The sequence below is a fragment of the Zea mays genome, chromosome 4 (genome assembly GCF_902167145.1).
Source record: "Zea mays cultivar B73 chromosome 4, Zm-B73-REFERENCE-NAM-5.0, whole genome shotgun sequence".
In the NCBI taxonomy this organism is placed as follows: domain Eukaryota; kingdom Viridiplantae; phylum Streptophyta; class Magnoliopsida; order Poales; family Poaceae; genus Zea; species Zea mays.
Window position 1 is genome coordinate 107,365,507 of NC_050099.1, and position 12,117 is coordinate 107,377,623.

A 12,117-nucleotide genomic window follows, 5' to 3' on the forward strand; every position below is an offset into this window, starting at 1 on the left:
TGTGTTTAGTGTTTGGGGTTGAGGGTTATGGTTAAGTGTTTTGGGTTTGGGAAAATTTTATCTTTGTCTAGACATTTACTATGGCCTAGATAAAATTGTACTATCTCTTCAATCCTACTACGGTTTTGCCTAAAATTTTTGTTTTCTAGATTTTGCTACTCTTTTGGTTAAATTTTGCTATAGGTTGGACACAAATCACAATCTTGGTTCTTTAGTGGAGATCATAATGGTCAAACAGCCATATGAGTTATCCTTCGATACATAGGGTTTAGGGTTTAGAGTTTCGAGTTAAGAGGTTTGGGTTTCAGTGTTTAGTGTTTAGGGTTCAGGATTTGGGGTTTGGGCAAACTTTTTCTGTCTCTAGACATTTATTAAGGTTTGGATAAATTGTACTATCTCTATAATTTACCATGGTTTGCACTTAATTTTTTATGATCTTTGTATTTTACTATTACTTGGTTTACATTTTAATATTGGATGGACACAAATCGCATTCTTGGGTTTTTGGTGGAAACCATTTAATGGTAAAAAATCCATAGGTGTAAGCATTCGATACGCAGGGTTTAGGTTATGATGATTAGGGTTTGGTGTTAGGGTTTAGGGTTAAGTGTTTGGGGTTTGGGGTTTATTGTTTAGGGTTGAGGGTTATGGTTAAGTGTTTAGAGGTTGGGCAAATTTTATCTATCTCTAGCCATATGATATGGCCTGGATAAATTGCAAAATCTCTTCAATTCTACAATGGTTCAGCCTAAAAATTTTCGATTTCTTGATTTTGCTACTCTTTTGGTTAAATTTTACTATAGGTTGGACATAAATCACAATCTTGGGTCTTTTGTAGAGACCATAATGGTCAAAAAGCCATAGGAGTTATCCTTCGATACATAGGGTTTAGGGTTTGACGTTTAGAGTTTCGAGTTAGGGGTTTGGGGTTCAGTGTTTTGTCCTTAGGTTAAGGATTTAGGGTTTGGGCAATTTTTTCTGTCTTTATATTGCCCAAACCCTAAATCTTTAACCCTAAGAAAAATTAAGGCAAACCATATTAAAATCATAAAGATAGTACTATTTATCCAAACATTAATAAATGTCTAGAGACAAAATTTTTTGCCCAAACCATAAATCCTTAACCCTAAGCACTAAACACTAAACCCTTAACTCGAAACTCCAAAACCCAGACCCTAAACCTAATGTATCGAAGGATAACTCCTATGGCTTCTGACCATTATGCTCTCCACTAAAGACCCAAGATTGTGATTTCTATCCAACCTATAGTAAAATTTAACCAAAAAAGTAGAAAAATCTAGAAATCAAAAACATTTAGGCCGAACCATAGTAGGATTGAAGAGATAGTACAATTTATGCAGACCATAATCTTGGGTCTTTAGTAGATCATAATGGTCAAAAAGCCATAGGAGTTATCCTTCGATACATAGGGTTTAGGGTTTGGTGTTTAGAGTTTCGAGTTAAGGGTTTGGGGTTCACTGTTTAGTGCTTAGGGTTAAGGATTTAGGGTTTGGGAAAATTTTTCTGTCTTTATACATTAATTAATGTTTGGATAAATAGTACTATCTCTACAATTTTACTATGGTTTGCCCTTAATTTTTTATGATCTTTCGATTTTACTATTACTTGGTTTACATTTTAATATGGGTTGGATACAAATCACATTCTTGGGTTTTTAGTGGAGACCATTTAATGGTAAAAAATCCATAGGGGTAAGCATTCGGTACATAGGGTTTAGGGTTTGATGTTTAGGTTTTGGGCATTACGGTTTAGGGTTTTGGGTTTGGGGTCCTGTGTTTAGTGTTTGGGGTTGAGGGTTATGGTTAAGTGTTTTGGGTTTGGGAAAATTTTATCTTTCTCTAGACATTTACTATGGCCTAGATAAAATTGTACTATCTCTTCAATCCTACTACGGTTTTGCCTAAAATTTTCGTTTTCTAGATTTTGCTACTCTTTTGGTTAAATTTTGCTATAGGTTGGACACAAATCACAATCTTGGTTCTTTAGTGGAGATCATAATGGTCAAACAGCCATATGAGTTATCCTTCGATACATAGGGTTTAGGGTTTAGAGTTTCGAGTTAAGAGGTTTGGGTTTCAGTGTTTAGTGTTTAGGGTTCAGGATTTGGGGTTTGGGCAAACTTTTTCTGTCTCTAGACATTTATTAAGGTTTGGATAAATTGTACTATCTCTATAATTTACCATGGTTTGCACTTAATTTTTTATGATCTTTGTATTTTACTATTACTTGGTTTACATTTTAATATTGGATGGACACAAATCGCATTCTTGGGTTTTTGGTGGAAACCATTTAATGGTAAAAAATCCATAGGTGTAAGCATTCGATACGCAGGGTTTAGGTTATGATGATTAGGGTTGGGTGATAGGGTTTAGGGTTAAGTGTTTGGGGTTTGGGGTTTATTGTTTAGGGTTGAGGGTTATGGTTAAGTGTTTAGAGGTTGGGCAAATTTTATCTATCTCTAGCCATATGATATGGCCTGGATAAATTGCAATATCTCTTCAATTCTACAATGGTTCAGCCTAAAAATTTTTGATTTCTTGATTTTGATACTCTTTTGGTTAAATTTTACTATAGGTTGGACATAAATCACAATCTTGGGTCTTTTGTAGAGACCATAATGGTCAAAAAGCCATAGGAGTTATCCTTTGATACATAGGGTTTAGGGTTTGATGTTTAGAGTTTCGAGTTAGGGGTTTGGGGTTCAGTGTTTTGTCCTTAGGTTAAGGATTTAGGGTTTGGGCAATTTTTTCTGTCTTTATATTGCCCAAACCCTAAATCTTTAACCCTAAGAAAAATTAAGGGCAAACCATATTAAAATCATAAAGATAGTACTATTTATCCAAACATTAATAAATGTCTAGAGACAAAATTTTTTGCCCAAACCATAAATCCTTAACCCTAAGCACTAAACACTAAACCCTTAACTCGAAACTCCAAAACCCAGACCCTAAACCTAATGTATCGAAGGATAACTCCTATGGCTTCTGACCATTATGCTCTCCACTAAAGACCCAAGATTGTGATTTCTATCCAACCTATAGTAAAATTTAACCAAAAAAGTAGAAAAATCTAGAAATCAAAAACATTTAGGCCGAACCATAGTAGGATTGAAGAGATAGTACAATTTATGCAGACCATAATCTTGGGTCTTTAGTAGATCATAATGGTCAAAAAGCCATAGGAGTTATCCTTCGATACATAGGGTTTAGGGTTTGGTGTTTAGAGTTTCGAGTTAAGGGTTTGGGGTTCAGTGTTTAGTGCTTAGGGTTAAGGATTTAGGGTTTGGGCAAATTTTTCTGTCTTTATACATTAATTAATGTTTGGATAAATAGTACTATCTCTACAATTTTACTATGGTTTGCCCTTAATTTTTTATGATCTTTCGATTTTACTATTACTTGGTTTACATTTTAATATGGGTTGGATACAAATCACATTCTTGGGTTTTTAGTGGAGACCATTTAATGGTAAAAAATCCATAGGGGTAAGCATTCGGTACATAGGGTTTAGGGTTTGATGTTTAGGTTTTGGGGATTACGGTTTAGGGTTTTGGGTTTGGGGTCCTGTGTTTAGTGTTTGGGGTTGAGGGTTATGGTTAAGTGTTTTGGGTTTGGGAAAATTTTATCTTTCTCTAGACATTTACTATGGCCTAGATAAAATTGTACTATCTCTTCAATCCTACTACGGTTTTGCCTAAAATTTTCGTTTTCTAGATTTTGCTACTCTTTTGGTTAAATTTTGCTATAGGTTGGACACAAATCACAATCTTGGTTCTTTAGTGGAGATCATAATGGTCAAACAGCCATATGAGTTATCCTTCGATACATAGGGTTTAGGGTTTAGAGTTTCGAGTTAAGAGGTTTGGGTTTCAGTGTTTAGTGTTTAGGGTTCAGGATTTGGGGTTTGGGCAAACTTTTTCTGTCTCTAGACATTTATTAAGGTTTGGATAAATTGTACTATCTCTATAATTTACCATGGTTTGCACTTAATTTTTTATGATCTTTGTATTTTACTATTACTTGGTTTACATTTTAATATTGGATGGACACAAATCGCATTCTTGGGTTTTTGGTGGAAACCATTTAATGGTAAAAAATCCATAGGTGTAAGCATTCGATACGCAGGGTTTAGGTTATGATGATTAGGGTTTGGTGTTAGGGTTTAGGGTTAAGTGTTTGGGGTTTGGGGTTTATTGTTTAGGGTTGAGGGTTATGGTTAAGTGTTTAGAGGTTGGGCAAATTTTATCTATCTCTAGCCATATGATATGGCCTGGATAAATTGCAATATCTCTTCAATTCTACAATGGTTCAGCCTAAAAATTTTCGATTTCTTGATTTTGCTACTCTTTTGGTTAAATTTTACTATAGGTTGGACATAAATCACAATCTTGGGTCTTTTGTAGAGACCATAATGGTCAAAAAGCCATAGGAGTTATCCTTCGATACATAGGGTTTAGGGTTTGACGTTTAGAGTTTCGAGTTAGGGGTTTGGGGTTCAGTGTTTTGTCCTTAGGTTAAGGATTTAGGGTTTGGGCAATTTTTTCTGTCTTTATATTGCCCAAACCCTAAATCTTTAACCCTAAGAAAAATTAAGGGCAAACCATATTAAAATCATAAAGATAGTACTATTTATCCAAACATTAATAAATGTCTAGAGACAAAATTTTTTGCCCAAACCATAAATCCTTAACCCTAAGCACTAAACACTAAACCCTTAACTCGAAACTCCAAAACCCAGACCCTAAACCTAATGTATCGAAGGATAACTCCTATGGCTTCTGACCATTATGCTCTCCACTAAAGACCCAAGATTGTGATTTCTATCCAACCTATAGTAAAATTTAACCAAAAAAGTAGAAAAATCTAGAAATCAAAAACATTTAGGCCGAACCATAGTAGGATTGAAGAGATAGTACAATTTATGCAGACCATAATCTTGGGTCTTTAGTAGATCATAATTGTCAAAAAGCCATAGGAGTTATCCTTCGATACATAGGGTTTAGGGTTTGGTGTTTAGAGTTTCGAGTTAAGGGTTTGGGGTTCAGTGTTTAGTGCTTAGGGTTAAGGATTTAGGGTTTGGGCAAATTTTTCTGTCTTTATACATTAATTAATGTTTGGATAAATAGTATTATCTCTACAATTTTACTATGGTTTGCCCTTAATTTTTTATGATCTTTCGATTTTACTATTACTTGGTTTACATTTTAATATGGGTTGGATACAAATCACATTCTTGGGTTTTTAGTGGAGACCATTTAATGGTAAAAAATCCATAGGGGTAAGCATTCGGTACATAGGGTTTAGGGTTTGATGTTTAGGTTTTGGGCATTACGGTTTAGGGTTTTGGGTTTGGGGTCCTGTGTTTAGTGTTTAGGGTTGAGGGTTATGGTTAAGTGTTTTGGGTTTGGGAAAATTTTATCTTTCTCTAGGCATTTACTATGGCCTAGATAAAATTGTACTATCTCCTCAATCCTACTACGGTTTTGCCTAAAATTTTCGTTTTCTAGATTTTGCTACTCTTTTGGTTAAATTTTGCTATATGTTGGACACAAATCACAATCTTGGTTCTTTAGTGGAGATCATAATGGTCAAATAGCCATATGAGTTATCCTTCGATACATAGGGTTTAGGGTTTAGAGTTTCGAGTTAAGAGGTTTGGGTTTCAGTGTTTAGTGTTTAGGGTTCAGGATTTGGGGTTTGGGCAAACTTTTTCTGTCTCTAGACATTTATTAAGGTTTGGATAAATTGTACTATCTCTATAATTTACCATGGTTTGCACTTAATTTTTTATGATCTTTGTATTTTACTATTACTTGGTTTACATTTTAATATTGGATGGACACAAATCGCATTCTTGGGTTTTTGGTGGAAACCATTTAATGGTAAAAAATCCATAGGTGTAAGCATTCGATACGCAGGGTTTAGGTTATGATGATTAGGGTTGGGTGATAGGGTTTAGGGTTAAGTGTTTGGGGTTTGGGGTTTATTGTTTAGGGTTGAGGGTTATGGTTAAGTGTTTAGAGGTTGGGCAAATTTTATCTATCTCTAGCCATATGATATGGCCTGGATAAATTGCAATATCTCTTCAATTCTACAATGGTTCAGCCTAAAAATTTTCGATTTCTTGATTTTGCTACTCTTTTGGTTAAATTTTACTATAGGTTGGACATAAATCACAATCTTGGGTCTTTTGTAGAGACCATAATGGTCAAAAAGCCATAGGAGTTATCCTTTGATACATAGGGTTTAGGGTTTGATGTTTAGAGTTTCGAGTTAGGGGTTTGGGGTTCAGTGTTTTGTCCTTAGGTTAAGGATTTAGGGTTTGGGCAATTTTTTCTGTCTTTATATTGCCCAAACCCTAAATCTTTAACCCTAAGAAAAATTAAGGGCAAACCATATTAAAATCATAAAGATAGTACTATTTATCCAAACATTAATAAATGTCTAGAGACAAAATTTTTTGCCCAAACCATAAATCCTTAACCCTAAGCACTAAACACTAAACCCTTAACTCGAAACTCCAAAACCCAGACCCTAAACCTAATGTATCGAAGGATAACTCCTATGGCTTCTGACCATTATGCTCTCCACTAAAGACCCAAGATTGTGATTTCTATCCAACCTATAGTAAAATTTAACCAAAAAAGTAGAAAAATCTAGAAATCAAAAACATTTAGGCCGAACCATAGTAGGATTGAAGAGATAGTACAATTTATGCAGACCATAATCTTGGGTCTTTAGTAGATCATAATGGTCAAAAAGCCATAGGAGTTATCCTTCGATACATAGGGTTTAGGGTTTGGTGTTTAGAGTTTCGAGTTAAGGGTTTGGGGTTCAGTGTTTAGTGCTTAGGGTTAAGGATTTAGGGTTTGGGCAAATTTTTCTGTCTTTATACATTAATTAATGTTTGGATAAATAGTACTATCTCTACAATTTTACTATGGTTTGCCCTTAATTTTTTATGATCTTTCGATTTTACTATTACTTGGTTTACATTTTAATATGGGTTGGATACAAATCACATTCTTGGGTTTTTAGTGGAGACCATTTAATGGTAAAAAATCCATAGGGGTAAGCATTCGGTACATAGGGTTTAGGGTTTGATGTTTAGGTTTTGGGGATTACGGTTTAGGGTTTTGGGTTTGGGGTCCTGTGTTTAGTGTTTGGGGTTGAGGGTTATGGTTAAGTGTTTTGGGTTTGGGAAAATTTTATCTTTCTCTAGACATTTACTATGGCCTAGATAAAATTGTACTATCTCTTCAATCCTACTACGGTTTTGCCTAAAATTTTCGTTTTCTAGATTTTGCTACTCTTTTGGTTAAATTTTGCTATAGGTTGGACACAAATCACAATCTTGGTTCTTTAGTGGAGATCATAATGGTCAAACAGCCATATGAGTTATCCTTCGATACATAGGGTTTAGGGTTTAGAGTTTCGAGTTAAGAGGTTTGGGTTTCAGTGTTTAGTGTTTAGGGTTCAGGATTTGGGGTTTGGGCAAACTTTTTCTGTCTCTAGACATTTATTAAGGTTTGGATAAATTGTACTATCTCTATAATTTACCATGGTTTGCACTTAATTTTTTATGATCTTTGTATTTTACTATTACTTGGTTTACATTTTAATATTGGATGGACACAAATCGCATTCTTGGGTTTTTGGTGGAAACCATTTAATGGTAAAAAATCCATAGGTGTAAGCATTCGATACGCAGGGTTTAGGTTATGATGATTAGGGTTTGGTGTTAGGGTTTAGGGTTAAGTGTTTGGGGTTTGGGGTTTATTGTTTAGGGTTGAGGGTTATGGTTAAGTGTTTAGAGGTTGGGCAAATTTTATCTATCTCTAGCCATATGATATGGCCTGGATAAATTGCAATATCTCTTCAATTCTACAATGGTTCAGCCTAAAAATTTTCGATTTCTTGATTTTGCTACTCTTTTGGTTAAATTTTACTATAGGTTGGACATAAATCACAATCTTGGGTCTTTTGTAGAGACCATAATGGTCAAAAAGCCATAGGAGTTATCCTTCGATACATAGGGTTTAGGGTTTGACGTTTAGAGTTTCGAGTTAGGGGTTTGGGGTTCAGTGTTTTGTCCTTAGGTTAAGGATTTAGGGTTTGGGCAATTTTTTCTGTCTTTATATTGCCCAAACCCTAAATCTTTAACCCTAAGAAAAATTAAGGGCAAACCATATTAAAATCATAAAGATAGTACTATTTATCCAAACATTAATAAATGTCTAGAGACAAAATTTTTTGCCCAAACCATAAATCCTTAACCCTAAGCACTAAACACTAAACCCTTAACTCGAAACTCCAAAACCCAGACCCTAAACCTAATGTATCGAAGGATAACTCCTATGGCTTCTGACCATTATGCTCTCCACTAAAGACCCAAGATTGTGATTTCTATCCAACCTATAGTAAAATTTAACCAAAAAAGTAGAAAAATCTAGAAATCAAAAACATTTAGGCCGAACCATAGTAGGATTGAAGAGATAGTACAATTTATGCAGACCATAATCTTGGGTCTTTAGTAGATCATAATGGTCAAAAAGCCATAGGAGTTATCCTTCGATACATAGGGTTTAGGGTTTGGTGTTTAGAGTTTCGAGTTAAGGGTTTGGGGTTCAGTGTTTAGTGCTTAGGGTTAAGGATTTAGGGTTTGGGCAAATTTTTCTGTCTTTATACATTAATTAATGTTTGGATAAATAGTACTATCTCTACAATTTTACTATGGTTTGCCCTTAATTTTTTATGATCTTTCGATTTTACTATTACTTGGTTTACATTTCAATATGGGTTGGATACAAATCACATTCTTGGGTTTTTAGTGGAGACCATTTAATGGTAAAAAATCCATAGGGGTAAGCATTCGGTACATAGGGTTTAGGGTTTGATGTTTAGGTTTTGGGCATTACGGTTTAGGGTTTTGGGTTTGGGGTCCTGTGTTTAGTGTTTAGGGTTGAGGGTTATGGTTAAGTGTTTTGGGTTTGGGAAAATTTTATCTTTCTCTAGGCATTTACTATGGCCTAGATAAAATTGTACTATCTCCTCAATCCTACTACGGTTTTGCCTAAAATTTTCGTTTTCTAGATTTTGCTACTCTTTTGGTTAAATTTTGCTATATGTTGGACACAAATCACAATCTTGGTTCTTTAGTGGAGATCATAATGGTCAAATAGCCATATGAGTTATCCTTCGATACATAGGGTTTAGGGTTTAGAGTTTCGAGTTAAGAGGTTTGGGTTTCAGTGTTTAGTGTTTAGGGTCAGGATTTGGGGTTTGGGCAAACTTTTTCTGTCTCTAGACATTTATTAAGGTTTGGATAAATTGTACTATCTCTATAATTTACCATGGTTTGCACTTAAATTTTTATGATCTTTGTATTTTACTATTACTTGGTTTACATTTTAATATTGGTTGGACACTGTAACACCCCGAATTTCGAGTTGAATTTTTTCTTTTCTCTATCGCTCGCTAAATTCGGGCGTTACCCCACTTTCCCATTTCTTTTCGCTAAAACGTCACCCGTCTTCAAAACTTTAAGTCATGTGATAATGGTAAACCTTAGAGTTAATTTCTTTGATTTGCTGCACCATGCCGAACCATGCATTTTTTGATTGTTGAAATTGTGAAAGCATTCATATAGAAAATAGATATCAAAAAAGGGAAAATCTTTTCTTTTCTCTCCCCTCCCTCTCCTCCCCTTTTTGGCCCAGCCGCCACCCCTCGGCGCGCGGCCCAGCTGGCCGGCCGGCCCAACCGGCCACGCCCCCTCTCCCCTCCCCCCCCCTCGCGCCATGGGCCGGCGGTGTGGCGGCCTAGCTCGCCTCGCCCCGTCCCTCCCGCTTTGGGTCCATGAGCGGCCCAACCGCCCCCTCCCCTCCCCTGCGGGCCCCGCCTGTCATCCCCCTCCCCTCCCCCCAAATCTCTCTCTCTCCCCTGCCCAGCCCGCCCCGATCCCCTGCTTGCCCGAAACCGCCGCCGCCGCCAATCCTCGCCCGCGGTGAGCCCCTCCCTCCCCCTCTCCTCTTCTCTCTCCCCTCCCTCCTTCTTCCCCTGCCCGCCGGCGCCCTTCCCGTGTCCCAGCCGCGCCCCGCCTCGCCCGCCTCGAGCTCGCCGGCTATGGGCCCGGCCCCTAGCGCCCTCCCGCGGCGCGGCGAGCCCCGCCCCGCCCGCGCGCGCTCGCCCCAGCCCGCCCCCACGCTCGCAGGCCCCCGGCCGCGCCCGCCCTCGGCTGGCCTGGCCCCGGCCGCGCCCGCGCTCGGCTCGCCCGCCCCGAGCTCGTCCCGCCCCGGCCATGGTGGCCCCTGCCCGTCGCGCCCGCGCCGTCCCCTGCCCCGGCGTGGTGGCCGGTCGTGGCCTCGCCGGCCATGGCGCCCGCGCGGCGTGCCCCGCCCGGCCGGCCGGCGTGCCCTCGCCCCGCCCTGCGCGCGCGCCCGGCCTCGGCCCCGTCCCGGCCATGGCGCGCCCGCCCGCCCCGGCGTGTCCTGCTCGCGTCGTGACAGCCCCAGCGCGACCTCGAGCTCGGCCCAGCGTGCCTATGGCACGCGGCCTTGAGCTCGGCCAGCGCGCGGCCCCGACGTGTGCACGGCTAGTTCGCTGCGCGTGTGTGCGGCCTGGTGCGCGCGTTGCTCGCGTGGTGCGCGCTGTGCCTTGGCACGGGTCGCCGTGCCCTCGTCTACCCCTAGACGTGCCCGTCTACCCCCCCCCATATATTATATGCGCGCTAATCACGTTGTTCATGTTAATGAAATAGGAAACTCAATTTGGAAATTGGTTACGTTAGTTAATTCATATAGTTAATCGTCTAGCTCATTTAATGTTGATCAACTGAAAGTGGTCATGTTTCTATTAGTGCATGTAGCTAATCCTTATTATTGGAGCTAAGTAGAACTAGAGCACATAACGTTTAGTTATTCGTCTACCCGTAATGCGCCTCGAGCATAAGCTTTAACCCCTGCGAGACCTTCCCCCGTTTCTTTCTAACCATGGTAAATGTAATATCGTATGTCATATTCTGTGCATGTTTAATCTACTTGTTCTCTTGTATGGTGTACTGTTTGTTTCCTAATTTGAATGGATGTGTGTATGTATGTCTGCACTCGCATAGAGAACGATCCGGTTGAAGAGCCCGAAGAACTCGCAGGAGAAGCCCCTAAGTAGCAGTCGGTTGGTGGAGGCAAGTGTCCCTTGACCTATCTCTGTCCTATTCATTCTTTAATTCACCTCCCGCATTACACATTTATGCCTAAGGATTGACTAGCTTTGTTATCCATGTCCTTGTTTACCTATTTGGGTTGGATTATTATTACTTATTCTTATGCTATTGCTCCACTCTAATCAATGAACATGATGAGAATGATCAATGATACGCTGTTTTCCCCCTTCTTATTATGATGTTATACTTGTGGCCTTTAAGGGGGCTCGAGCAGTTTCTCGAGTGCCTCTCCGTAAGGACTTGTTCGTTGGATGACCGCCCGGGAAAACAGTGCAACCATGAGGGTGGAATGGGGTGCCATTAGCTGAATAATTAGAGGATCCGGGGTGTAGTTCGCTTCGCCGTCGTGCCGTCAATGGGGCTCGGTGTATGCGGCTCGCTCTGCCAAGGTTGATTTGTCCCTTGGGGAGGAGTGCGGTACATTTAGGAAACCTAACGGGCGACTACAGCCCCGGGGAATCTTTGTAAAGGCTACGTAGTGAAACCCTGCTGGGTCACCTTGGTAGTGATCAATGGAGAGTCATGATCTCCGGGCAGAAAGGGAATCACGGCTTGTGGGTAAAGTGAACAACCTCTACAGAGTGTTTGAAACTGATATATCAGCCGTGCTCGCGGTTATGAGCGGCCAAGGGAGCTCCAGTGATTAGTGGTACTTGATCAGTGATGGTCGGATTACAGGTGGCAACGAGGTTGATGGTTCTTGGTTTTGACTCTGGTAATAGTAAGTTGTACTCTTTCTGTTTGGAAAGGAGTACATTTGGGTTAATAACGTGGGTTAACTCTAAAACTTGGTTTCTCTACTAGTAATAATAATCTGACCAACTAAAAGCAACTGCTCGACTTACCCCCATATAAAGCTAGTCCACTACAACCAGA